Source organism: Ursus arctos, chromosome X (genome assembly GCF_023065955.2).
Source record: "Ursus arctos isolate Adak ecotype North America chromosome X, UrsArc2.0, whole genome shotgun sequence".
Classification (NCBI taxonomy): domain Eukaryota; kingdom Metazoa; phylum Chordata; class Mammalia; order Carnivora; family Ursidae; genus Ursus; species Ursus arctos.
Window position 1 is genome coordinate 69,313,681 of NC_079873.1, and position 27,780 is coordinate 69,341,460.

The 27,780-nt window shown below is 35.2% G+C and overlaps 1 protein-coding gene and 1 non-coding gene across 2 annotated transcripts in view; both read left to right on the forward strand.

Annotated features, from left to right (window-relative positions):
* DACH2 (dachshund family transcription factor 2) overlaps window positions 1-27,780 on the forward strand; it is an 807,630-nt gene that overhangs the window by 323,983 nt on the left and 455,867 nt on the right. The window lies entirely within an intron of this gene.
* LOC113242181 (U6 spliceosomal RNA) lies at window positions 2,935-3,039 on the forward strand. Its single transcript, XR_003311821.1, has one exon. It is a non-coding gene; the product is annotated as a U6 spliceosomal RNA (small nuclear RNA).

The window sequence follows — 27,780 nt, forward strand, 5'->3', positions numbered from 1 at the left end:
AAACTGAGCAAATATCTCATTCAGTTCATACATTTTAGCATAAAATATTTTGCACTATCTCTATCCTTACGATATGTTTAAAAATAGGGGCATCTGGGTGGCTCAGTCAGTTAAGCATCTGCCTTCGGCTCAGGTCATGATCCCAGAGTCCTGGAATTGAGCCCACATCAGGCTCCCTGCTCAGCAGGAGACTGCTTCTCCCTGTCCTCCCAGTTCGTGCTCCTTCTCACTATCTCTGTCTCTCTCTCTCTCAAATCAATCAATAAATAAAATCTATCTGAAAACATTGTGAGTTTTTCCACCTTACTAATTTATTTATAATGAATGTTTGAGAGATGTTTTTTCGTCTTTACTTCTGACTTACAATAGATTTTAATTCACCAGTGTTTTTTAAAAAGTTTTTACTTAAGTTCCGATTAGTTAACATACAGTGTGACATTAGTTTCAGGTATAGAATCTAGTGATTCATCACTTACATACAATACCCAGTGCTCATCACAACTGCCCTCCTTAATAGCCATCACCCGTTTAACCCACCCCCCCAACCACCTCCCCTCCAGCAACCCTCTATATTTGTTTGTTCTCTATATTTGAGAGTCTGTTTTATGGTTTGCCTCTCTTTTTCCCCCTATGTTCATCTGTTTTGTTTCTTAAATTCCACATATGAGTGAAATCATACAGTATCTGTGTTTCTGTGAATGACTTATTTCGCTTAGCATAATACTATCTACCTCCATTCACATCATTGCAAATGGCAAGATTTCACTCTTTTTTATGGCTGGGTAAAAAATATATATATATATATATATATATATTTATAGTGTGTATATGTGTATATACATATGTGTATATATATGTATATGTATATATGTGTATATATACACACATACATACACCACAGATTCTTTATCCATTCATCAGTTGGTTGACATTTGGACTCTTTCCATAATTTGGCTATTGTTGATAATGCTGCTATAAACATTGGGGTGCATTTGTCCCTTCGATTCAGTATTTTGTATCCTTTGGGTAAATACCTAGAAGTGTAATTGCTGAGTCATAGTGTTGTTCTATTTTTAACTTTTTGAGTAACCTCCATACTGTTTTTCTGGAGTGGCTACTCCAGTTTGCATTTCCACTAGGAGTACAAGAGGGTTCCCCTTTCTCCACATCCTCACCAACAGCTGTTTTTACCTGTGTTGTTAATTTTAGCCATTCTGACGTGTGTGAAGTGATAGTTCATTGTAGTTTTCATTTATATTTCCCTGATGATGAGTGATATTGAGCTTCTTTTCATGTGTCATTGGCCATCTGAATGTCTTCTTGGGAAAAATGTCTATTTATGTCTTCTTCCCATTTAACTGGATTATTTGTTTTTGGGTGTTGAGTTTTATAAATTATTTATATAGTTTGGATAATAACCCTTTATCATATATGTCATTTGCAAATATCTTATCCCATTCCAAAGGTTGCCTTTTAGTTTTGTTGATTGTTTTCTTTGTTGTGTGGCTTTTTATCTTGATGAACTCCAATAGTTTATTTTTGCTTTTGTTTCCTTTGCCTCAGAAGACATATCTAATAAGAAGTTTGCTACAGCTGATGTCAAAGAGGTTACTGCCTGTGTTCTCCTCTAGGATTTTGATGGTTTTAATTAATGTTTAGACTAATGAGTAACTTAGAATAGATTGATCTATATCTGGTAAAATGTCAGTCTTGTTATTTGGATTATGGCAGTTTTATTTATTAACAGAAGTTGAATTCCCTTTGGTTTGAATTCTGCTATGGTTTTTCACCAAGGAAACATTTTCCTTTCTTTAAGAAATTAGGAATTTACCTCAGTAAGCATAAGAAATGAAAAACTGTTTTATAATCATTCAATAAAACATTATTCAATATTAGTACTGTGTGCCTCTGAAAAATAAAAAAAACAACAAAAAAAGTTATTGGGGGTATAACATTTAACATTTTTTTTCCTGAAAGAAGAGACAAATATGTCTTTCTTGAAGAGAGATGTTAGTCAGGTATAATACATTACTTTTCACTTAGGGAAAGATATTATAAGACAATTTTTAGTTGTAAATAGCAGTTATGATTTAAGACCTGCATTGTGTAAGGCAAAAGCATTATAGTGGTAAATGGTCACTAGCTGTTCAGGTATAGTAACCTTTTGTTGATGTGTCCCTATTACACTTCACTGTTTAAAAAAATATTTTGGATATTATGTAATCAGTTTAATTGTTATTCTGAAAATCTGTATACATTTTTTTTCTAACTATAATACAACTACAGTAAGTTTCTTGATCATAATTAAAACTCACCTAGGTTTAGTAGGATTTAGAAGTGGAAGATTTGAAGAGGACTTGAAGAAGTTAACACTGAATGCTGGAACATTGGGCACACTGAGTATCAATTGTTTTGCTAACATTGTTAACTGAAACTGATAACCTGTGAGAGATTCTTTTGCTCAGAACCAAGCTCAAGTATTTTTTCTCAGTGTTAAATTATAGCCAGAAGAATAACACTACACATGCACACAATATTTTGTTCTATAGTACTATTTCCTCCCATTCCAGTTAATAAAAATTCTGCCTCTTATAAGGTTTTGCATTAAATTTATATGACAAAAGTAATATACACCTATTAGTATTATCTGTTAGGAGGAAAGCAGGATTTTGCAAGTTGAAGTAAAAGGCAAATACTATTTCCTTATAGAATAAACCCATTGTTATTGCTATCTTAGTATTCTAGCTAATGTTCAGCAACAAACACCCAATAAGCTTTTAAATTTATATATATATATATATATATATATATATATAAAATCTGTATACCTTGGAAAATAGTAGATAACTAGAAATACAATGTTTATCTAGTATATTCTTTTTGGTCTTTTTTCTGCTTTGAACATTAGGAGATTCTCAAGCTAGTTTTGATTTTGTGTTTTTTCCAGCAACCCACATATTGAAATTGGAATGATACAGAGAAAGATTTGCACGGCCCCTCTACAAAGGCATGTACACTTATAAAACAGTCTTCATATTTATACTACTCATCTTTAAAGACCAGATCAAATGCCGCCTCCTTTGATCTCCTCAGATTGAATAGTTCTCTTTTGTGCTCCAAATGCATTGTTTATGTCAGTATTTCAGTCATTAGTGTATGTGTATATCTTTCATATTAGACTTTGAGTTCTGACCATGTATAATGTACCTTTATATTTCTCACAACATGTAACAAAATTTCTTGTAATAGTGGGCACTCAAAACATCTTTATGGACTTGAATTTCTGTAAGTCTTTTGCTGACTATGACTGCAGCATACATTCACACTAATACACAGGCTTATAGCTTATATGAAATAAATGCGAGAAGATCATTTAATTGTTCCAGTTGCCATAGGTTTTGGGAGTTTTCTGGATGTCCAACTGATAAGGAAATTGGTGACAAATTTTAGAAAGAGAGGGGAAGGAATTCTTTATAAAAGGAGGAATGTTCCTGGGTTCAAGTGTCGCTTTTTACAGCTAGTGGTTGTTTGGACTTCTAAAACAAATATATTAAATGGTAAAATATACACTCATGCAAAATATTTTGGCAGTTGTAGATCTGTGCTGGAAATAGCTTACCTTGTTATGTCATTTAGGTGGCTTCCTTCTTTTTCTTACATGTGGTGTCTTATAAACATGCCATTATCCCTTTGGAACAACTGGAGTGACCTCTCTTCTCAGTATGTATTGAAAGTTAAAGGTATTTTGTAACAGTTTATAGCTCATGGAGAAAATGTACCTTTACATCTATTTGCTTGTTGATACCATACTATTAAAAACTTGCCATTTTCTTCCCAAAAATAGTCTTTAGGAAAAACTGCAGTCTGGAAAAGTTATAGGCATTTTATTTTTGCCATATTTTAAAGCTTTCCAAGTGTTCTGAATGAGCCACTGCACTTTGATATTTTCATCTCCCCCCCCTTATGTATGTGTATACATCTCTTTTGTGTATATATACATACACAGGTATATATTTTTTTTACTTTTTTTTACTTTATTTAAATATGCCATGCTAAATAAATGGTTACCTTTTATTAACTTGAAGAGAATATTTTTAACTTATCTGCTTTCTCTTACTATGCTGAAGCTCGGGAATCATTCTGTATCTTTAGTGTAATTTTAAAACTTGCCATGAATGCAAGAAAGGCTGTTGAATTGCTACCACTAGGCAGTTGCACCAAGATTAAGTAAAATGATGGTCTCTTTCGAACAAATTTAGCTCAATACAATCCATCAAACTGTAGTCATAGTTTTCTAAGCATGCTTGGAACTCTGTGGATGTGCAGAAATGAAAGGCCATATGGAAATGGCTTTCTTCAAGGTACCAGTTGGTATGGTTTTGTGGGTTGCATGTGCCTGTTGGCACTGTTGGCAGTTCAGCACCCTGGGAAAGGCATTGCTTTCAAACATGAGTAATTGATGAGTTGTATGTAATATGCAAATGTGAATGCATAAATCTCCTGAATGACAGCTTAATTTATGTGAGCTTTTAAGAATGTGGGATTAGATTTTAATTAAATATCCTCAAAGGCACCCTGACTTTTTCCAGTTTTTGGCTGCTATCTTTAGAAAGAAGTAGGGGGAGGTTTAAATCATAATTTTATGCACATTATTTGCGTTTTTCTAATAAGTGTCCATTGTTTAATAGAAAAATAAACGTATTTTAAAAAGAAAGGCATTTATCTTTAATTATAAAAATATTGCTATTATATTACAATGTCTGTAGTTTGTCATATATGATAGAGAAAAATATATGTGGTCTGAAAATTAATGTCTTAAACTTCAAGCATAATTCTTAAACATATTTCAGATACTACCATATATTTTAGTATGCCAGGTTGAACAATGGTTAATGGTAGATCACATTTCTTCATGCATATTGTTGGCACATTAATATTGTATATGACATTCTACATATTACTACCTTCAAAATAGCTAAAATGAAGAATTGACAGAGATAGAGCAACCCCCTTTGCTCTTAAATATGTTGTGTGTATAGATGTAGCTGTGTATGTATATAGTTATGACCTCTGTTGGAGAATAATATTTCGAACCTTATGTAATATGCAGATTAGGATAAAAAGAAGCTAATTAAAAATCTTTGAGATTTATGAGCACTTTTTCCACTTTATCTTTCTAAGTGATCAGATTATAAATTAAAAACATAAATTTAATAGATCTACTTAAAGTGTGCTGTAAATACTGCTAATTCTTTTAAAATATATTTCAAATTATTTATGGTTTATAGTAAATCACATTGTCCATAAGCAATAAATATATAAAAATCTTGACCAGTTATGGGCTTTGCCTAGTATTACGTGTATTACCTATATATTTGCTTCCTCATAATTTATATTGAAAAGCTCAATTTTTGACTACCTAAAAAATGACTACCTATATCTCTTCACTTGAATATATATTTTTCTTAATGTATCTTCTAATGTATCATTGTAGTGGTTAATTGCTTAAACTCTGGAATCGTACTTTATAGGTTCTAAATCCCATCTTTGTCACTACCTGTTTGACTTTGGACAGATTATTTAACTATGCCTAAATTTCAGGATTTTTACCAGATTGAGGTGACTTAATATAAAGCACTTAGAAGTGTGTATGGCACTTAGGAAGCCCTATGCAACTTATTGTTATTATTTATTTCCATTGTTTCCATTATAACCTAATTTTTTTTAAAGATTTTATTTATTTAGTTGACAGAGATAGAGACAGCCAGCGAGAGAGGGAACACAAGCAGGGGGAGTGGGAGAGGAAGAAGCAGGCTCATAGCAGAGGAGCCTGATGTGGGGCTCGATCCTGTAATGCCGGGATCACGCCCTGAGCCGAAGGCAGACGCTTAACCACTGTGCCACCCAGGCGCCCCCATTATAACCTAATTTTTAACAAACAGGCCTATCTCTTCCCTGATCCCAAGACAGCTTCATTTCCATCTCCATGTTTTAGTCTGGAATGTGTCTCTCATGCATCTTCTTGCCTGGGTCCCACCCAGTCTGAGACCTGGCTAAGGGCTCCTTTCCTCCATAAAGCTTTCACTGACTCCCTCTGAACTGGTTGTACTTTTCCTTAGTTTTCTTCTATTATAGCCTTTGCTGTTTAATCATTTCCTCTTTCCTTTTATTTGCGTTAGGCTAATAGTTGTGAACTTATAGTCCACTTATTTGGTATCTTTCATGTCACTTAAAAATTACTCCTAGAATGAAGTCTTAGCTCCCTTTGTCTGATTTGCCTTTATCCAAGTTTGGTAAATCATGGAGATACAAAATGTTTCAAGCCCCAAGTGAGATGACCATGAACAATCCCCCCTTTATTCCCTTGCTTATTTTGTTCTGTTATGGTTGAGTTTATTTCTTCAACTCTGAGGAGGTGCTCTTCTATTTATAGAAAGGAAGGAAGGAAAAATCATTTGTCTTAAACTAGGTCGAGTATATGCATACTAGTATAGTATATGCATACTATATAGTGGATTTGGAGTCAGACAGATGAGGGCTACAGTCTGGATCTGCTGGCTGGCCTTCAGCCAATAAGCCTTTCTAAGGCTTAATTTCTTATCTTAAAATAAGGATAATAGTTACAGAATTATTTAGAGAACTAAATGAAGTTGATGTAAACCCTAGCATAATAATTGACACATAGTAGGTGTTAATTTGTCAGTATTATTCCTTCCTTTAAATCATCCAACAACAGTAACAAAACTCATTAATAATGGGCTATACAATGGAACAAAGCTCTTCCTTAACTGAGATCTGAAATGGAAGGAATAGTGAAGAGTTTGTCCTGGAGAATTATGGGACTAAATTTTCTAATTTCTTCTTTGTAGGGACCAGAATGTACAGATACCATATTTTAACATGTACTTTTAAAAATCGAAGTATAATTAACATACAATGTTATATTAGTTTCAGGTATACAATATAATGATTCAACAATTCTATATATTTTTCAGTGCTCATCAAGATAAGTATCGTTCAATCCCCTTTATCTACTTAATCCACCCTCTCCTACCTCCCCTCTGGCAACCACCAATTTGTTCTCTATATTCAAAAGTCTGGGTTTTTTGTTTGTTTGTCTCTTTTTCCTCGTTTGTACATTTGTTTTGATTCTTGATACATACGAGTGAAACCATATGGCATTCGTCTCTGATTGACTTATTTTACTTAGTCTTATATCCTCTAGGTCCATCCATGTTGTGATGAATGGTAAGATTTCATTCTTGTTCATGGCTGAACAATATTCCATTATATATATTCAATTATTCTTCTGCTATTCATCTATTGATGGACATTTGGGCAGCTTCCATATTGCTTTTTTTGGTAAGTTTTTATTTAAATTTCTGTTTATTAACATACTGTGTAATATTGGTTTCAGGTATATAATATAGTGATAAAACCCTTCCATACAACACCTGGTGCTCATCACAAGTGTACTCCTTAATCCCCATCATTTATTTAAGCCATTCTATCACCCATCTCTCATCTAATAAACATCAGATTATTTACTATAATTAAGAATCTGTTTGTTGCTTACTCTCTATCTCTTATTTTTCTTCCCTTTCCTTGTTTGCTTTGTTTCTTAAATTCCACATATGAAGGAAATCATATTGTATTTATTTCTCTAACTGACTTATTTCACTTAGCATAATACTCTCTAGCTCCATCTATGTCATTGCAAATGGCAAGATTTCATTCTTTTTTATGGCTGAGTAATATTCCATTAGATATAGATAGATATAGATATAGATATAGATGATATAGATATAGATAGATATAGATATAGATATAGATATAGATATAGATATAGATATAGATATCTCACTACTTCTTTAACCATTCATCAGTTGGTGGACATTTGGGCTCTTTCCATAATTTGGCTATTGTAGATAATGCTGCTGTAAACACCAGGGTGCATGTATCCTTTTGAATTAGTGTTTTTGTGGTCTCTGGGTAATACCTAGAAGGGCAATTGCTGGATCATAGAGTAGTTCTATTTTTAACTTTCTGAGGAGCCTCTGTAACTGTTTTTCTGTGACTGTACCAGTTTGCACTCCCACCAACAGTGCAAGAGGGTTCCCTTTATTCCACATCTTTGCCAGCACCTGTTGTTTCTTGTGTTGTTGATTTTGGCCATTCTGACAAATGTGAGGTGATATCTCATTGTAGTTTTCATTTGTGTTTCCGTGATGATGAGTGATGTTGAGCATCTTTTCAAGGTCTGTTGACTGTCTGTATGTCTTCCCTGGAAAAATGTCTATTCATGCTTTCTGCCCATTTTTTAATTGGGTTGTTTTCTTGGTGTTGAGCTTTATAAGTTTTTTATATATTTTGGATATTAACCCTCTATCAAATATGTTATTTACAAATATCTTTTCCCATTCCATAGGTTGTCTTTTAGTTTTTTAAAATTATTTCCTTTACTGTGCAAAGGATTTTTATTTTGGTGAAGTTCCAATAGTTTATTTTAGCTTTTGATCCCTTGCCTCAGGAGACATATCTAGAAGGAAGTTGCTATGGCCAATGTCAAAGAGGTTACTGCTTATGTTCTCCTCTAGGATTTTAATGGTTTCAGGTATCATAGTTAGGTCTTTAATCCATTTTGAATTTATTTTTGTCTTTGGTGTAAAAAAGTGGTCCTGTTTCATTCTTTCACACATTGCTGTGCAGTTTTCCCAATACTATTGCTCATGAGACTCTTTTTTCCATTGCATATTCTTTCCTGCTTTGTTGAAGATTAATTGGCCATATAGTTGTGAGTTCATATATGGTTTTTCTATTTTGTTCTATTGATCTATGTGTTTATTTTTGTGCCAGTACCATACTGTTTGGATCACTACAGCTTTATAATATAACTTGATGTCTGAAATTCCAAAGCCTCCAACTTTGCTTTTCTTCTTCAAGGTTGCTTTGGCTTTTCAAGGTTTTTTGGGTTCTGTATAAATTTTAAGATTGTTCTACTTTTGTGAAAAATGCTGGTGGTGTTTTCATAGGGATTGCATTAACTGTGTAGCTTGTTTTGGGTAGTATAGACATTTTAACAATATTTGTTCTTCCAATCTATGAGCATGGAATGTCTTTCCATTTCTTTGTGTCCCCTTCAATTTCTTTCATCAGTGTTTTTATAGTTTTCAGAGTATAGGTCTTTGACCTATTTGGTTATGCTTGTACCTCAGCATTTTATTGTTTTTGGTGCAATTACAAATGGGATTATTTTCTTATGTTCTCTTTCTGCTACTTCATTATTGTTGAATAGAAATGCAACAGATTTCTGTATGTTGATTTTGTATCCTGCAACTTTAATGAGCTCATGTATCAGTTCTAGCAGTTTTTGGGTGGTCTTTTGGGTTTTCTATATAGAGTTTCATGTTATCTGCAAATGTTGATTTAATCCTTCCTTATAGATTTGATTGTTTTTTATTTCTTTTTGTTGTCTGATTGCTGAGGCTAGGATTTCCAGCCATATGTTAAATAACAGTGGTGAGAGTGGACATCCCTGTCTTGTTCCTGACTATAGAGGGAAAGCTCTCAGTTTTTCCCCACTGATGATTATATTAGCTATTGGTCTTTGATATATGGCCTTTATGATGTTGAGGTATGTTCTCTTCATCCCTACTCTGTTGATTATCTTTATCAAGAATGGATATAGAGCTACCCTATGATCCAGCAATTGCACTACTGGGTATTTACCCGAAAGATACAGACGTAGTAGAGAGAAAGGCCATATGCACCCCAATGTTCATAGCAGCATCGTCCACAATAGCTAAATTGTGGAAGGAGCCCAGATGACCTTCAACAGATGACTAGATTAAGAAGATGTGGTCCGTATATATAATGGAATATTACTCAGCCATCAGAAAGAACGATTACCCAACATTTGCATCAACATGGACGGGACTGGAAGAGATTATGCTAAGTGAAATAAGTCAAGCAGAGAAAGACAATTATCCTATGGTTTCACTCATTTATGGAACATAAGAAATAGCAGGAAGATCAGTAGGAGAAGGAAGGGAAGAATGAAGGGGGGGTAAACAGAAGGGGGAATGAACCATGAAAGACTGTGGAGTCTGGAAAACAAACTGAGGGCTTCAGAGGGGAGAGGGGTGGGGGATTGGGATCAGCCGGTGAAGGGTATTAAGGAGGGCACATATTGCATGGTGCACTGGGTGTTATACACAAGTAATGAATCATGGAACATTACATCAAATTTAAGGATATACTATGTGGTGACATAATATAATAAAAAATTATTATTAAGAAAAAAGAATGGATGCTGTAGTTTGTCAAATGCTTTTTCTGCATCTATTGAGAGGATCATATGGTTTTTATCTTTTCTATTATTAATGTGGTATATCAAATTGATTGATTTCCAAATATTGACCCACCCTTGTAGCAGAGGAATAAATCCCACTTGATTGAAGTGAATGATTTTTTTAGTGTACTGTTGGATTCAATTTGCTAGTATTTTGTTGAGTATGTTTGCATCCCTTTTTTGAAGGATATGGGCCTATAATTCTCTTTTCTGGTGGGGTCTTTGTCTGGTTTTGGCATCAAGGTAATGCTGGTCTTGTAAAATGAGTTTGGAAGTTTTCCTTCCATTTCTATTTTTTAGAACAGTTTGAGAATAGTTATTGATTATTTAACTGTTTGGTAGAATTCCCCTGGGTAGCCATCTGGCCCTGGACTTTCATTTGTTGGGAGATTGTTGATTACTGATTTAATTTCTTTACTGGTTATCAGTATATTCAGGTTTTTCAATTTCTTCCTATTCCAGTTTTGGTAGTTTGTATGTTTCAGGAATTCATCCATTTTTTCCAGATTGCCCAATTTAATGGCATATAATTTTCATAATATTCTCTTATATTTTTGTGCTGTTGGTCATGATGTCTCCTCTCTCAGTCATGATTTTATTTATTTGGGTCCTTCGTCTTTTCTTTTTGATAAGCCTGGCTAGAGGTTTATCAACTTTATTAATTCTTTCAAAGAACTAGCTCTAAGTTTCTTTGTTATGTTCTACTGGGTTTTTTGTTTGCTTCTTTATCTTTTATTTCTGCTCTAATCTTTATTATTTCCCTTCTTCACTTTTTTCTTCCTTTGTTGTTCTTTTTCTATCTCCTTTAGGTATAGGGTTAAGCTGCCTATTTGAGACTTTTCTTGCTTTTTGAGGTAGGCCTGTATTGCTATATATTTCCCTCTTATGACTGCTTTTAATGCATTCCAAATGTTTGGCAATGTCATATTTTCATTACCATTTTTCCACGTATTTTTAAAAATTTCTTCTTCAATTTCCTGGTTGACCCATTCATTCTTTGCCAGGATATTCTTTAACCTCCATGTATTTGTGGTTTTTCCAAATTTTTCTTGTGGTGTACTTCAAGTTTCATAGCTTTGGAGTCAGACAATATGCATGGTATGATCTCAATCTTTTTGTGTTTGTTGAGTCCTGATATGTAAACCCAGTATGTGATCTGTTATGGACAGTGTTCCATGTGCACTCTAAAAGAATGTGTATTCTGCTGCTTTAGGATGAAATGTTCTGATTATATCTGTTAAGTCCATCTGGTCCAGTATGTCATTCAAAGATATTGTTTCCTTATTGATTTTCTGCTTAGATGATCTGTCCATTTGTGGCAAGTGGGGTGTTGAAGTCCCCTACTGTTATTATATTATTATCAATGAAATGGTTTATGTGTATTATTAATTGTTTTCTATATTTGGGTGCTCTCAAGTTGGGGGCATAAATATTTACAATTGTTAGATTTCTTGTTGGATAGATGCCTTTATTATGATATAGTGCCCTTCTCCATCTTTTGTTACATCTTTGGTTTAAAATCTAGTTTGTCTGATATAAATATGGATACTCAGACTTTCTTTTAATGCCCATTTGCATGACAAATTGTTCTCCACCCCCTCATTTTCAATCTGCAGGTGTCTTTAGTTCTAAAATAAGTCTTTTGTAGTTAGCATATAAGTGGATCTAGTTTTTTTTAATCCATTCTGACACCCTATGTCTTTTGATTAGATCATTTAGTCCATTTACATTCAGAGTAATTATTGATAGAGATTAATTTAGTGCTATTTTATTGCTTGTTTTGTCATTGTTTCTGGAGATTTTCTGTTCCTTTCTAGGCCTTTTCCCATGCAAAGGATCCCCTTTAATATTTCTTGCTTAATATTTCTTGCATGTCCACTAAATAATATTATTTAGTGGACATGAACTAAGTTTTAGTTTCTGTTTTTTTTTTTTTTTTTTTTTTTTTTTTTGCAAAACTCTTTATCTCTCCTGTTCTGAATGATAACCTTGCTAGGTAGAGTATTCTTGGCTGCATATTTTCCCATTCATCATGTTGAATATCTCATGCCACTTTCTTCTGGCCAAATTTCTTTGGAGAGATCTGCTGCTAACCATGTTTGTCTTCTCTTCTAAGTGAGGCACTTTTTGTCTTTCTTCCTTTAGGATGTTTTCTTTATCTGTATATTTTAAAATTTTAATTATGATATGTCTTGGTGTTCAGGCTGGCTTTTGTTGATTTTGATGGGAGTTCTCTGTGCTTCCTGGATTTGGAAGTCTGTTTTCTTCCTCACAGTAGGGAATTTTTCAGCTATAATTTCCTGAAATATTCCTTCTGTTCCCTTTCCTCTCTCTTCTTCTGGGACTACTATGATACAAATGTTATTATGTTTCTTGTAATCACTGTGTTCCTTTAGTCTACTTTTGTGATCTATCATTCTTCTTTATTTTAGTCAGCTTCATATTTTTCATAATTTTATCTTCTATATCACTTATTTTTTTCTCTGCTTCTTCCATCTTTGTGGTCAGTACATCCAGTTGGTTTTGAATCTCAGTTTGCATTTTTCATTTCAGCCTGTCGGGTTTTAGCTCTTTTATCTCTGTGGTCAGGGACTCCCTAGTGTCTTCTATGCTTTTCTCATGCCCGGCTAGTATCCTTATGATTGTTGCTTTAAATTCTGAATCAGGCATATTACTTATATCTGTTTTGATTAGATCTCTGTATGTGACCTTTTCTTGTTCTCTCATTTGAGATGAATTCCTCCATCTTGTCATTTTTTCTTGGTCTATGTCTTCTTCTGTGTTTTAAGAAAGCCAGTTGTGTTTCTTGCTCCTGAGAGTAATGGCTTTATGAAGAATAAGTCATATAATGTCCAGGTCTGGTGCTTTAGGAAGTTTCCCTGGTGTATGCTGCAGGCACTCTACTGCTGTGTTATGGCTGCCTTACTCCTGAGGTCAGTCTTCTGCAGGGTTTCTCCTTACCTGCAGTGGGGTGTTTGCACCTTGTCAGAGTGTGGCATGTTTTAATTATGTGTTCTCTGAGCTGCTTGTTAAAAATGACCTGATGGTATTTCCAGTAGAGGTGAAACTTTGCAGAACTCTATGGTCAACAGACCTGGTGTATGTTGTCATTTTTGCTGGTCTTCAAGGGGAGGGGCCTAATGCACTGGCTCTAAGGAACATTTGCCCAATAAAAGCAGTACCAGCAGAGTGCAGTGGGGTGGGTCTTGGTGAAAGCAATTTAAGCAGCTAGTGTTGGCTCTGTGCTGTTTACTGAAGTTAATTTATGCTGAATATGAGGGGAGGGAAATGGCACCAGCCAGCTCCTTTGTCCTGGGAGAGGGAAGTTCATGTTCCCTGCTGTCAGGAAAGCCCTCCAAGAAGAGCAAATAATTTCCCCTCTGTGTTGTAGGTGTTTTTCAGATCACTGTTTTCACATTGTATGTGTCTAAGTTGCTTGCTTGCTTAGACCAGCACAGTGCAATTTATGTTCTATCCCAGTCAGGCCTACTGAGTTTTAAAACTCAAAACGTTAGAGACCTGGTGTGGTGGGGATCTGCACTGGTCTTCTGGGATAGGGTCTTAGTACACTGCAGTTGATACAGGTTTGACCCAGAAGGGCGGTTGCACCAGAATGCAGGAATGTGGGGTCTGGAGCAAAGCACACTAAAGAGCCAGTGTCCAGGTTAGCCACCCTCAGCAGGTGTCTCTCCACCTATGCTGAAAGACAAAGGGTGAGGGAGGCAAATGGCATCCTCCAGCTACTTTGTCCCTGGGGAGGCAATAGCACCTCTCTCAGATGCACTTCAAGAAGGGAGAAGCATCTCTCCCAGTGCATCGCAGGTTATCCACAGATTGCACCCTCTGCCCCCAGGTTACCTGCTTGCCTTCTCTGCAGGAGCACTGCAATGCCCTTAGGGCTTTATACCAGCCATGCCATGGACCTCTAAAATTCTAGTTTTTGAGCCCTGAGAGCTGCAAATATAAAAATCAGCCCTTCTTATTTTCCCAGTCAATGGCTTTAGGGATATGTTTTCCTTGTGTGATCCCCTGTGCATTTCTTTCTTTCTTTTGCCTCTCTCTGTGACCAGAGATCCCTCCCCTCAACAACACCTATGATCCCTTTCTTCCCCAAACCACATCTCTGCATTCTTACCTTCCACAATGTAGCTTCCTTTCTCCCTCTAGTTGTGCAGTTTGTTCTGTCAGTCCTTAGATCAATTTCTTGGGTATTCAGAAAGATTTGATAATTATCTAGCTGTGTTCTGGGGATGAGGCAAGCCTAGAGTCCTCCTACTACTCCACCATCTTAGCTCCTCAGTGGACTTTTAAAATAGAGTTGTAGCCCAACTTTTGTAGACATAGGCAGGTCCTTTCAATCAATGCATGTGTGGATTCATTAGCATAATTACATGTGACTGGATTTGGGGTATTAGAGTTAAGTCTATTAGCCAAAATGGCTACATAAAATACATTGAAATCAGCCTAGATATCAGAAATAAACTCCATGTAGAAGCAAATTGAATTTCTTAATATGTCTTGTGTCTTGTGCACTCATTTGATAGAAATCCTTAGAATAATTCCACAAGAAAATAAAATTGTAACCTAAAATGTGAAAAGTATGGTCAGCCAGTCTATCTTCTAGCTATTTGGTGTGTACAATGACTTTTACTCCAGATGTTTCACTTGTGTGGACATAATCATTGTAGAGGATAAGCTCCTTAACAGGGTGACTGAGTTTCTCATTACTCATGTAGGTTTTTTTCCCCAATGCAGTTGCTATTTAAAAACATTATATCTGTATAGGAAGAGAAGTTTTAAAGTACAAGGATCCCTAATTTATTTACAAAACAACCTCTGTATACAATGATGTCACTAAGAGTAGTCATAATCAATATTCAAGTAATTTATACAAAATTATAAAATATTTTATTCAACAAAATATTTGCTTCCATATGAAAAAAGAAACTTTTATTTTGGCAGCAGGCATTTCCAAAGGAAGCAAATGTTTTAGTCATTATGGCCAAAATAAATGTTTTCTTTAAGGTTGTTAAGGCAGTCAAATGTTTTCACAGCAATTTCAAAATGTTTCCACCCTTTATATTCACAGAGAGAGTGTCTCTCCTTCTCACCCATCATCCTATGGAAATATTTTGAGAATGTATTTTGACCGTGAAAACATTTTGAAAATATTGTCTTTTTAAGTGTTAAAAAGATGCCCTCAAGGTTTAAAAAAGATTAAACAAAAATGGCGGTATGGTGCAGTTGAAAGAACACTAGAAGCAATAGAAATAGATTTTAGCTTTAACTCTGTAGCTTACTTGTTGAGTGACCTTTAACTGATCATCTCACCTCTCTTGGCTTTCAGTTTATTAATCAGCAAGATGAGAAAGTTTTAATAAATGCTATATAATCTACGTTTTGCATTTCAGTGAAATATATATAAATACATGTGTCTTCAAACATCAAAATGATGACCCATATCATATTTTTATTTTTCTAATGGAAAACTCTCTTACCTTTGCGTTTTATTTAAATAAATAAAAGAAACAATTAAAACAATCATAGTATTTTAATCTGGATTAAATATTGCCAATTATGTGCATTTTATCCCCTACCAACTATAGATGTATTCAAATTTCTTCTGTTACAACACAATCGTGTCTAAAACCAGTTTAATTTTCCTCTTTGCTTCATTTTCACAGACTGTGCAAGTAAAATTATTTATATTTATCTTGGTTAAGTTTGATAATGAGGTGAGAAGTGAATATAAACACTAAGTGAACCATAAGTAGTTTTTTTTTCCCCTTACTGTTACTTATGGTTTAAAACGTTAGACTGCTATGGAGTTCTAAGGAGTTTTACTTAAACCTTATGGATAAGAAATTCAAGAAAAGCAAAATATGATATTCATTCCATATACTATAGTGAAAGAAAAATATTATACCAATCAAATAAGCTATACCAATTTAGCAATTCTAAGATTCTTCATGATACCACTACTACTAACGGTATCTGTCAAACTTTTTTAAAAAATATCTTATTTATTTATTTGACAGAGAGAGACAGTGAGAGAGGGAACACAAGCAAGGGGAGTGTGAGAGGGAGGAGCAGGCTTCCTGCCGAGCAAGGAGCCCAACGTGGGGCTTGGTCATGACCTGAGCTGAAGACAGACGCTTAATGGCTGAGCCACCCAGGCACCCCTCTGTCAAACTATTAAGCACTATCATAAAGACTACATACTACATTACTCTGCAGGAATATTTTTGCTCTCTTGTGTGTGTGTTTGGATGTGTGTATCTTTACTACAACTCTAGAGGTAGGTGTTAAAAGGTAAGAAAGGTGTTACTTCCAATTTGTAGATTAAGAATCTGAGATATATAGAAGTTACATGACTTGCCTATAATCAAGTGACTTGCCTAGGTATAACTGACAACGAGCTCAAACCTGGTCTACCTGATGTTAAAATAATTTAAAATTTCTGTGTTTCTTTGTCACACAACTGCAGCAAATAACAGCTTTTATAATATTAATGCAATAAATAGGTGAAGAGTATGAGCTGGATAATTTCATGAGTTCCTAGAGACCTTTTCACTTGGACTTTAGAGTGAGACTAAGATAGAAGCAATCTTGATTGCCTTGACAAATGATCTGTCTAAAGCAAGGCCCCAAAGTCAAACTCTGGTCATAATTCTTGGGGGTCTATTTTGTGCCATTTGACTTAGAAAGCTACAAGATGCTTTCAACCCATTAGTGTGATCTAAACAGAGAGAGTGTTGGCCCTGCTCTAGCCTGAATGGTTGCTGATTTCTGCCTAGTTCTGAATGGCAGTGAAACCCATATGGGTGCAAGTGAGCAAATAGTATAACAACATTACAGGAAGACATTGTTGTGACATTTTGAATACATGAGAAAAGGCTTTAGCAAATGAAGAAAGTTTTCAGGAAGTAGAATTTTTTTTATTTGTTTTTAAGAACTGCTCTTAATTTGTGATTGCTCCTAAATTAAATGTTTTCCTTTCTGGATCAACTTTTAAAGCTCACAAATAGTTAATGAACGCCTACTAAAAGCCCAATGCTTTTTTAAAGCATCAATGATATATGTAAGTATAAAGATGCAGGCAATTAAGAAAATAACCTAAAACGGTTAAGAAAATAAAACATTAAATAAGTTTAAAATTGGAGAGCTACATGAGAACATCAGACTAGGATATAAGAAACGTCACAATGAAGATGAATGGAAGAAGGGAAGTGTTGTAACAGAGTTGTGATTGGCACCTAACTCCTAACCTTGATATCTTCTAATTAATATGTTTAATTGCATCTTTTTTCTGGTATAAACTATTATGCATATTTCTTTTCTACCTCTGAATCACCAGTGATACCTTTATCTCTAATCATTTTATTGCACCTTTTTAGGTAACTGTTCTCTCGTTTTATGTGAATGAAATGAGATTTAGAAAACAAGAGCATCATTTGATGCACCAATATTTACACATGTAAGAATATATATTCTAGACCAGTGTAGTCCAATGGAAATATGTGAGCCACAAATGTGATCCCTATGTGTAATTTTCAGTTTTCTTTTTTTTTTAAGATTTTATTTATTTATTTTAGAGTGAGAGCAAGCAAGCAAGAGAGAGAGTGTGTGTGCACAAGTGGGGGGAAGGAGAGGGACTCCACACTGAGCATGGAGCCTGATGCAGGGCCCAATCCCACGACTCCTGAGATCATGATCCCAGCCAAAACCAAGAGTCTGAAATTCAGCTGACTGAGCCACCCAGGCATCCCTAATTTTAAGTTCTCCAGTGGCAACATTTGAAAAGAAAAAGAAGTAGGTGAAAATAATTTTAGTAATATGTTTTATTGACCCCAATATATCCAAAGTAATATCATTGTAATATATAAAATATAAAATACTAATAATATACTTAGTATCATTATTTTTATACCAAAATTTCTAAATGCAGTGTGTATTTTAGTGTGTTTTAGTTACCCAACATCTCAGTTTGGACTCATCACATTTCAAGTGCTCAACAGCCATGTTGGTTATCTTACTTGGCTGCGCAGCTCTAGACTTACATAGGCAAATAGTAATTCAAGCTGTGTGACCCTGTGTAAGTTATTTAACCCATCTTTGCTTCATGTTTCTTTTTTGGAAAATGGGGCAATAATAGTACCTACCTCATAAAATTGGGAATAAATGAAGTGAATTTGTATAAAGATTCAAACAGTGCTTAGCAAATATGTTTTCAGTGTTAGAAATGATTCTTGATTAGTTTTGTTGTATACTACATAATATAAAATAGGGCATATTTTGATGTATAGATTTCTATATTTTAGTTTTAACTATTATTATAATAAAAGTACAATTTAATAAAAGAAATGAAATGCTTAACAAACTTAGAGCTATGATAAACTACTTCTTTAATATCTAAATCCGTCTTTATTAAACAAGCAAAAGCAAGTGACCATAGTTCTAATATATGACTGAACAATGACATTGCAAATATATTTGCATCACAGGTAGATGATTTACAATAAGATAGATACCTAAGTTCCTGGTATAGACATGGCATGTTCATGTTTTGGAAATGCTTTTTCTTTCTTTTCTTTTTTTTTTTTTTATATTATGTTAGTCACCATACAGTACATCCCTGGTTTCCGATGTAAAGCTCGACGCTTCATTAGTTGTGTATAACACCCAGTGCACCATGCAATACGTGCCCTCCCCACCACCCACCACCAGCCTATCCCATTCCCCCACCCCCCTCCCTTCTGAAGCCCTCAGTTTGTTTCTCAGAGTCCATAGTCTCCCATGCTTCATTCCCCCTTCTGTTTACCCCTCTTTTTTCTTCCCTTTCTTCTCCTACCGATCTTCCTACTTCTTATGTTCCATAAATGAGTGAAACCATATAATTGTCCTTCTCTGCTTTACTTATTTAGCTTAGCATTATCTCCTCCAGTCCCGCCCATGTTGCAGCAAATGTTGAGAAATCGTTCTTTCTGATGGCTTTTTATTTCTGCACATCACATCATCTGTACTTCTCAACATGGGAATATAACATGCTGTGAACCATTCCTCAGAATTGACCCTGCTTAGGAAGCTGGCAGTTACTTAGCAATCATCATTGACTTTATGTTTTTACTTTTTTTTTAAATTTAAGTAGGAATCATACCTATTTTATAGTTGTGAATTGCCATAAATTTTCATGAATTATAGCAAATTATAAAGATGGCCTAAACCATTTTATTCATGTGGAATATTTTCTCTTTAGTACTTGACTGTTTAATTTTTGCCTGTGTCAAATAGAATTTCTCTCAAGTGTATGATCTCAGATTCTGAAATATTTAAAACAGTTAATTCTTGGGGCATCTAGGTGGTTCAGTCAGTTGAGCATCTGCCTTCAGCTCAGGTCATGATCCCAGGGTCCTGGGTTGAGCCCCACATCCAGCTCTCTGTTCAGCGGGGAGTCTGCTTCTCCCTCTCCCTCTGCCTGATGCTCTGCCTACTTGTGTTCTCTCTCTGTGTCAAATAAATAAATAAAATCTTTTTAAAAATTAATTCTTGCTTTTGTCACTCTAAATGCAGTCAGTTCTGATTTATATATTGCTTATTAATATCTGTTTCTGGTTATAGAAGCTGATAACTTGTTTTGTATTTATTTGATGATACATAATTAGCTTTAAAAATTGAATAGCATTTTAAATGTTTGCATCATATCAAAAATCTTATTTAGAAACATTGTGCATTAAATATCAGGATATGCATAGGCAGCTAATTTCTTTTGTTTTTTTTAAGATTTATTTATTTTTTAGAGTGGGGGAGAGAGAGAGGGTGCATGAGCAGGGGGAGGGGCAGAGGAAGAAGGAGAAGGAGAGAATCCCCAGCAGACTCCCTGCTGAACATAGAGCCCAATGCAGGACTCAATCCCAGGACCCCAAGATCATGACCTCAGTTGAAATCAAAAGTCAGATGCTTAACTGACTGAGCTACCCAGATGCCCCACAGCTTATTTCTTTTGAAATATTCCACCCAGATTATAAAAAATAATTTTGAATTTGAAATAGCTAATCTTAACTGGAATTAAGGACATTGTTGCTCAGAATGCAATTTGTTCTGTATGCTGAAAATTTACTCCATTTACTCTTGTGGGTAGTTAATGTACAGAAAAGAATTCTTGATAATGTAGGAAGATCAAAAGAAAAAATCAAGACTCCAAGTGGGTGGGAGTTACTATTGAATTCTCCATAAGCCATCCTGACTGGTATCTCCTCTCACAAAAAGACAGGAAAAATAGACCTGTATGGAGGCAAGTGAAGGTTCTATGTTATTATCACAAAGATCCTGTAATATTAAACATAAGGAATAGAACTCATTTGAACTGATATCTTCAGCTTATAAATATAGAGCCCAGGGGATCAGATGATTTGCCCAAGATTGGAGAGATAATAATGGCAGTTCCAAATCTGATGTAATGCTTTCATGCCTCTATGCTCATTTTCATGGCTACTAAATGTTGAAAATAGCTTTCCATATGTTTTGGTACATTGATATGTTCCCCAGACTTAAGGTACTTAAAATGTCTTCATTATTTTATCTTCAATTATATAAAAAATGAAAATGGAAAGTTCAAATGAATTATTTGATTTAGAAAACATGACCACAATGCTTTCCTTTCAGACAGTTGTGTGCTGGTAAATGTTTAACAACCGGCTGGAGATTAGCATGGAAGTAGAGCCCTGATTTGTGGTATTTGCTGATTTCCACCGTGGACTATTTCAAGCTACCAACATGAGATACTCAATGAGAAATTAGGAATTAACACACACAATTGATGCTTGCGAGCTAGTATGGTTGGTTCAAGCATGTCACTGCTCTCAGAGCACACATGACAGACTAGGGATCTAATTCAGGGTCTTTTTATCTCACTTGGGTCCTTTTTTTCAGTTTATGTACATATATACACACTCATACATATAGTCAAGACTCCTGGATTTCATATTTTTGTCTGTATTCTCTTCAAACCCAATATTCATTGCTTTGGTAATAGATAATATTTCTCCATATAGTGAAAGTGTTGTTTTGAGTTCCAGATGCTTATTCATAGGAGGATGTAAACCTTAACATTAATTAGTGCCTTTCAGGAGGAGAAAAACACAACAAAAGAAAAGGAATTCCCCCAAAATGCAAGCAGCAAGATGGGCAAAATCCCAATGTTTTTGATTTTGACTTGAGGTCCTAAATAATGTGACATACTTCCTTTAGGAACATCCTTTATTCATAACCCACATTCCAACTCACTCCTTCAAGGAATGAAATTGTAAAAAAAAAAATTCTGTTTAAAGTAGAAATCTTGAAAAATAAACCATAAACTTCCAGTGTAATGTTTCGACAGAGAATGGAAACATCTAGTATTCATTGCAATTAATCTGGAACACAATTTACTTAGATTTTTTGTAGTACTCTTAGTCAGAGGCAATTAACTACCAATTTTAGAGCACCAACAATTGCAGTGTTAATGTATAATTAGCAAAAGGGAAACACCTGTAGTGTGAAGGAAGCCACTCCAAGATTAGACTGTACACATTCAGATTGCAACAAAGGAAAAATTAAATGAGCATACTATTTATCTTCAGGGAAAATATAGTTGCTGAGTTGTTAGATAGCTCCAACTCGTGGGAAGTACAAGCAGTAAGTAACCTTTTGCATGTGTATTTCATTACTGGCTTTTTACCAATAAATTCCATTGAGGAATGTTCGCGTGTTTTCCTGTTCTTTGAGCACAAAGGAGGCTGGTTGTGCTTGGGACGGTTAGATTATCACACCTTCAGTTTAATATGTCATGCTTTGCGCTCGACTTGTTACCTTTCACCCCAAAAATTGGCTTTGCCACCTTCACCAAATTCTCTTCTTCACTGGCCTTCCTGTATTCAAGTGGAGATTATTTTAAATCCTTTCTTAACACATTTCCTTTGCTGCCACTTTCACATTTATAATTATTCTTTTACAAAAGGATAAAAAGATTTACAATGATTATTCTTGGCAACAGGCCTAAGGTGAAACCCTGTTGTATTTAATGTGTAAATTATAATGTGTGCAGTTGTAAAGATAGGTTTGTGAAATGCTCATGTAACTACAGGAATTTAAAGGAAGCTGCCAGAAAGTTTGTACACTTTAGTGGCTAATAGTCACTGAAAATCATCGCATAATATTTTCTATCTGAAGGGTCAATGAATAGTTTTAAGTTAAACACAACGACAAACTTTCTGGAAGGCAGGAAGATAAAGGATACAATGGCCTCTCAGCAGGGGTTTAGGGAAATTCAAAACCTCTTCCTTTTTTACTATTATTTTGATGCTTGTTTGGAATGATTAATTTTCCTGTGACTTAATGTAAATTGAGAATTAAATAGAAGACTGTGTTACCTTCTTGAACTTTTGCTTCCCCAGTTTTTTAGCTAAACTTGTGGATGGCTTCTTTCCAAGTGCATTTGAAGCAGAATCAATCTTTTCACCTAAATAGGAAACTAAGGAAAAACATTTTTCAGTTTTTGTTCTGCCAGTTTTCAAAAATGTTTCCTTTCTAAATTTAGATTGCAAAAATATTCAGTGTGCAGCTCTCTTGTTGCACTAATTGGTAAGCCTGCCAACTGTTAATTTTAATATTTTAAAAACAGTTCTGGGAGAGTTCAGGAGAAAAATCGACCTATTTGAATCTTATTTCTACCTCCAAAGTTTCAAAGGAAACTCAAAAGTGCTTACATGGCACAGTACAAAGTATTCTGGCAAAATATTAAAAATAATTCTCTTACCCTCCTTCTATCCCTGCCTTATTCCTTCCTTCCCTCCTAGTTGATGTTCACTTTGTACCAAGAACTGTTAGGCACAAACATGCAATACCTATACAATAAGATACAGTCTCCAACAACAAGAAATTTAGAGTCCAAACAAGTAGTTATTGTCTATTTACTTCTAAGTTTTTACAATAGGCATAGTGGAACAAACTCCTCACTTAAAGGTGGTGCTGAGATGAATTTAATTTACATTCCTGCGATACCTAAAAGGATGAAATTGCTGTACACACGCAGGAAATGTCTTGCTGTTCTGGTAATGGAAGGACTGTTAGAGTTAGGGTCATCAGTAGCTCTTTCAGGAGGTGGATGTTACAGTGCTCTGAGTATGCCCCATTGATGGGGTTGAATTGCCAAGTGTTTAAGAATTTTAATCTTCCATGGTTTTGACCTTGATAACTTTTTTTTTTCTCAAAAAGGAAAAATAACAGGTTTTTACTGCTTAGGGCAGGTTTTTTTATTGTATTTAGCAACTATATAATGGGAGCATGTTAGTTGGATTGGTCTTAGAAAAAGTTATCAGTGATGAAAAACTTTTAATTTTAGGGTACAAAGGTTTATTTCTATCTATGTTCTCCTGCCTCGAGGGGATGTTGTTTAACAGCATATTTGTTACTGTTTAACCTGCTAAGCCAGAAAATAGCATTTCCTCAAAGCACAGAATAAATAACACCCAGAAAGTCCAAAGACAAAGAGTACAGGCACTGTGAGATTCTTTCATTGAAACTATTTTCTAGTAAAATAATTATAATATTAATATAAGAGTAATGGACTAGATAAAGGCATGATACAAAGAAAAAGCAAAAACACAGAATAAATACATACAATTATTTCTCACTTATAAATACAATTCCCTCATCTAAACTTTGAAAAGCTTTTTAAACTTTCTTAAACCCTTTCCCCCCTTATATGTTGGGATACATTTTGTGATATCAAGTATTAAACAGTGAACATTAGAGCAAGTATATGTTCATTTTCTCACAGTAAAACTTCGGTTTTCCACATTGAGCTCTATCAGGACATTTTCTAACCTTGAACTGTGCTGTGGGTTTAGCCAACAGGAATGTGTCCACAACAGAATATCTATTCTTTTTTTTAAATAATTTTTATTTTGTTATATTAGTCACCATACGGTATATCCCCAGTTTTTGATGCAGTGTTCCATGATTCATTATTTGAGTATAACACCCAGTGCACCATGCAATACGTGCCCTCCTTAATACCCATCATCGGCCTATCCCAATCACATACCCCCACCCCCTCTGAAGCCCTCAGTTTGTTTCCCAGAGTCCATAGACTCTCATAGATCATTCCCCCTTCTGTTTATACCCCCTTCATTTTTCCCTTCCTTCTCCTACCGATCTTCCTGCTATTCCTTATGTTCCACAAATGAGTGAAACCATATGATAATTGTCTTTCTCTGCTTGACTTATTTCACTTAACATTATCTCCCCCAGTCCTGTCCATGTTGCTGCAAATGTTGTGAAATCATTCTTTCTGAAGGCAGAGTAATATTCCATTGTATATATGGACCACATCTTCTTAATCCAGTCATCTGTTGAAAGGCATCTCGGCTCCTTCCACAATTTAGCTATTGTGGACAATGCTGCTATGAACATTGGGGTGCATATGGCCCTTCTCTTCACTACGTCTGTATCTTTGGGGTAAATACCCAGTAGTGCAATTGCTGGATCATAGGGTAGCTCTATTTTTAACTTTTTAAGGGACCTCCACACTGTTTTCCAAAGAGGCCGTACCAACTTGCATTCCCACCAATAGTGTAAGAAGGATCCCCTTTCTCCACATCCTCTCCAACATTTGTTGTTTCCTGCCCTGTCAATTTTTCCATTCTAACTGAAGTAAGGTGGTATCTCAAGGTGGTTTTGATTTGAATTTCCCTGATGGCTAATGATTATGAACATTTTTTCATGTGTCTGTTAGCCATTTGTATGTCTTCATTGGAAAAGTGGCTGTTCATATTTTCTGCCCATTTTTTGATTTGATAATTTGTTTCCCATGTATTGAGTTTGAAAAGTTCTTTGTAGATCTTGGATACCAGTCTTTTATCTGTAGCATCATTTGCAAATATCTTCTCCCATTCTGTGGGCTGCCTCTTAGTTTTGTTGACTGTTTCCTTGGCTGTGCAGAAGCTTTTTATCTTGGTGAAGTCCCATATGTTCATTTTACCTTTTGTTTCTCTTGCCTTTGGAGATGTGTCATAAAAAAGTTGCGGTGGCCGATGTCGAAGAGGTTGCAGCCTATGTTCTTCTCTAGGATTTTGATGGATTCTTGTCTCACATCGAGGTCTTTCAACCATTTGGAGTTTATCTTTGTTTATGGTGTGAGAGAATGGTCAAGTTTCATTCTTTTGCATGTAGCTGTCCAATTTTCCAGCACCATTTACTGAACAGACTGTCTTTTGTCCACTGGATGTTTTTTCCTGCTTTGTCAAAGATTAGCTGCCCATAGAGCTGAGGGTCCATTTCTGGGTTCTCTATTCTTTTCCATTGGTCTATGTGTCTGTTTTTGTGCCAGTACCATGCTGTCTTTGTGATCATAGCTTTGTAGTATATCTTGAAGTCCGGCAACGAGATGCCCCCAGCTTTGTTTTTCCTTTTCAACAATTACTTGTCTGGTTCCACACAAATTTAAGGGCTGATTGTTCCAGTTCTTTGAAAAATGTCATTGGTATTTTGATCGGGATGACATTGAAAGTGTAGATTGCTCTGGGTAGCATAGACATTTTCACTATGTTTATTCTTCCGATCCATGAGCGTGGAATATTTTTCCATCTTTTTGTGTCTTCTTCAGTGTCTTTCAAGAGTGAATTGTAGTTTCTAGAATATAGATCCTTTACGTCTCTGGTGAAGTTAATACCGAGATAACGTATGATTTTTGATGCTATTGTAAATGGAATGGATTCCCTAATTTCTTTTTCTTCAGTCTCATTGTTCGTCTATAGAAATGCAACTGATTTCTGAGCATTGATTTTGTATCCTGCATCATTACTGAATTGTTCTATAAGGTCTAGTAGTTTGGGGGTGGAGTCTTTTGGGTTTTCTATATAGAGTATCACGTCATCTGCGAAGAGAGACAGTTTGACTTCTTCTTTGCCGATTTGGATAACTTTTATCCCTTTTTGTTGTCTGATTGCTGTTGCAAGGACTTCTAGTACTATGTTGAATAATAATGGCGAGAGTGGGCATCCTTGTTGTGTTCCTGATCTTAAGGGAAAGGCTTCCAGCTTTTCCCCATTGAGAAGGATATTCGCTGTAGGCTTTTCATAGATGAATTTTATGAAATTGAGGAATGTACCCTCTATCCCTATATTCTAAAGGGTTTTAATCAGGAAAGGATGCTGTATTTTGTCAAATGGATTTTCTGCATCAATTGAGAAGATCATATGGTTCTTGACTCTTTTCTTGTTGATATGATCTGTCACACTGATTGATTTGTGAATGTTGAACCACCTTGCATCCCAGGGAATAATCCCACTTGGTCTTGATGGGTAATCATTTTAATGTACTGTTAGATCCTATTAGCTAGGATATTGTTGAGAATTTTGGCATCCATATTCATCAGGGATATCGGTCTGTAATTCTCCTTTTTGATGGGGTGTTTGCCTTGTTTGGGGATCAAGGTAATACTGGCCTCATAGAATGAGTTTGGTAGCTGTCCTTCTGTTTCTATTTTTTGAAACAGCTTCAGGAGAATAGGTATTATTTCTTCTCTGAATGTTTGGTAGAATACGCCCAGGGAATCTGTCAGGCCCTGGACTCTTGTTTTCCAGGAGGTTTTTGATCACTGCTTAAATCTCTTCATAATTAATTGGTCTGTTTAAATAATCAATTTCTTCCTGTTTCAGTCTTGGTAGTTTATAGGTTTCTAGGAAGGCATCCCTTTCTTCCAGTTTGTTTAATTTATTGGCATAAAGCTGTTGATAAAAGTTTCTAATGATCCTTCCTATTTCATTGGTGATGGTTGTGACCTCTTCCCTTTCATTCAAAATTTTATTACTTTGGGTCCTGTCTCTATTCTTTTGAATAAGTCTTGCCAGTGGCTTATCGAATGTTATTTATTCTTCCAAAGAACCAGCTTCTAGTTCTGTTGATCTGCTCTACTGTGCTCCTGGTTTCTAGTTAATTGATATCTGCTCTAATCTTGATCACCTGCCTTCTCATGCATGGGTTAGGCCTTTTCTTCTGTTCCAGCTCCAGCTTCTTGAGGTGGGAATATAATAACTGCATTTTATATTTTTCCATTCTTTTGAGTGAGGCTTGGATGGCTATGTATTTTCCCCTTAGGACTGCCTTTGCAGTGTCCCATAGGTTTTGGACCAATGTGTTTTCATTCTAGTTGGTCTCCAAAAATTGTTTAAACTGATTTTTAATTTCCTGGTTTACCCAATCATTCTTGAGCAGGATGGTTCTTAGTTTCCAAGTGTTTGAGTTTCTTCCAAATTTTTCCTTGTGATTGAGTTCCAGTTTCAAAGCATTGTGGTCTGAGAATATGCAGGCAATAATCTCAGTCTTTTGGTATTGGTGGAGACCTGTTTCGTGACCCAGTATAAGATCTATTCTGGAGAAAGTTCCATGTG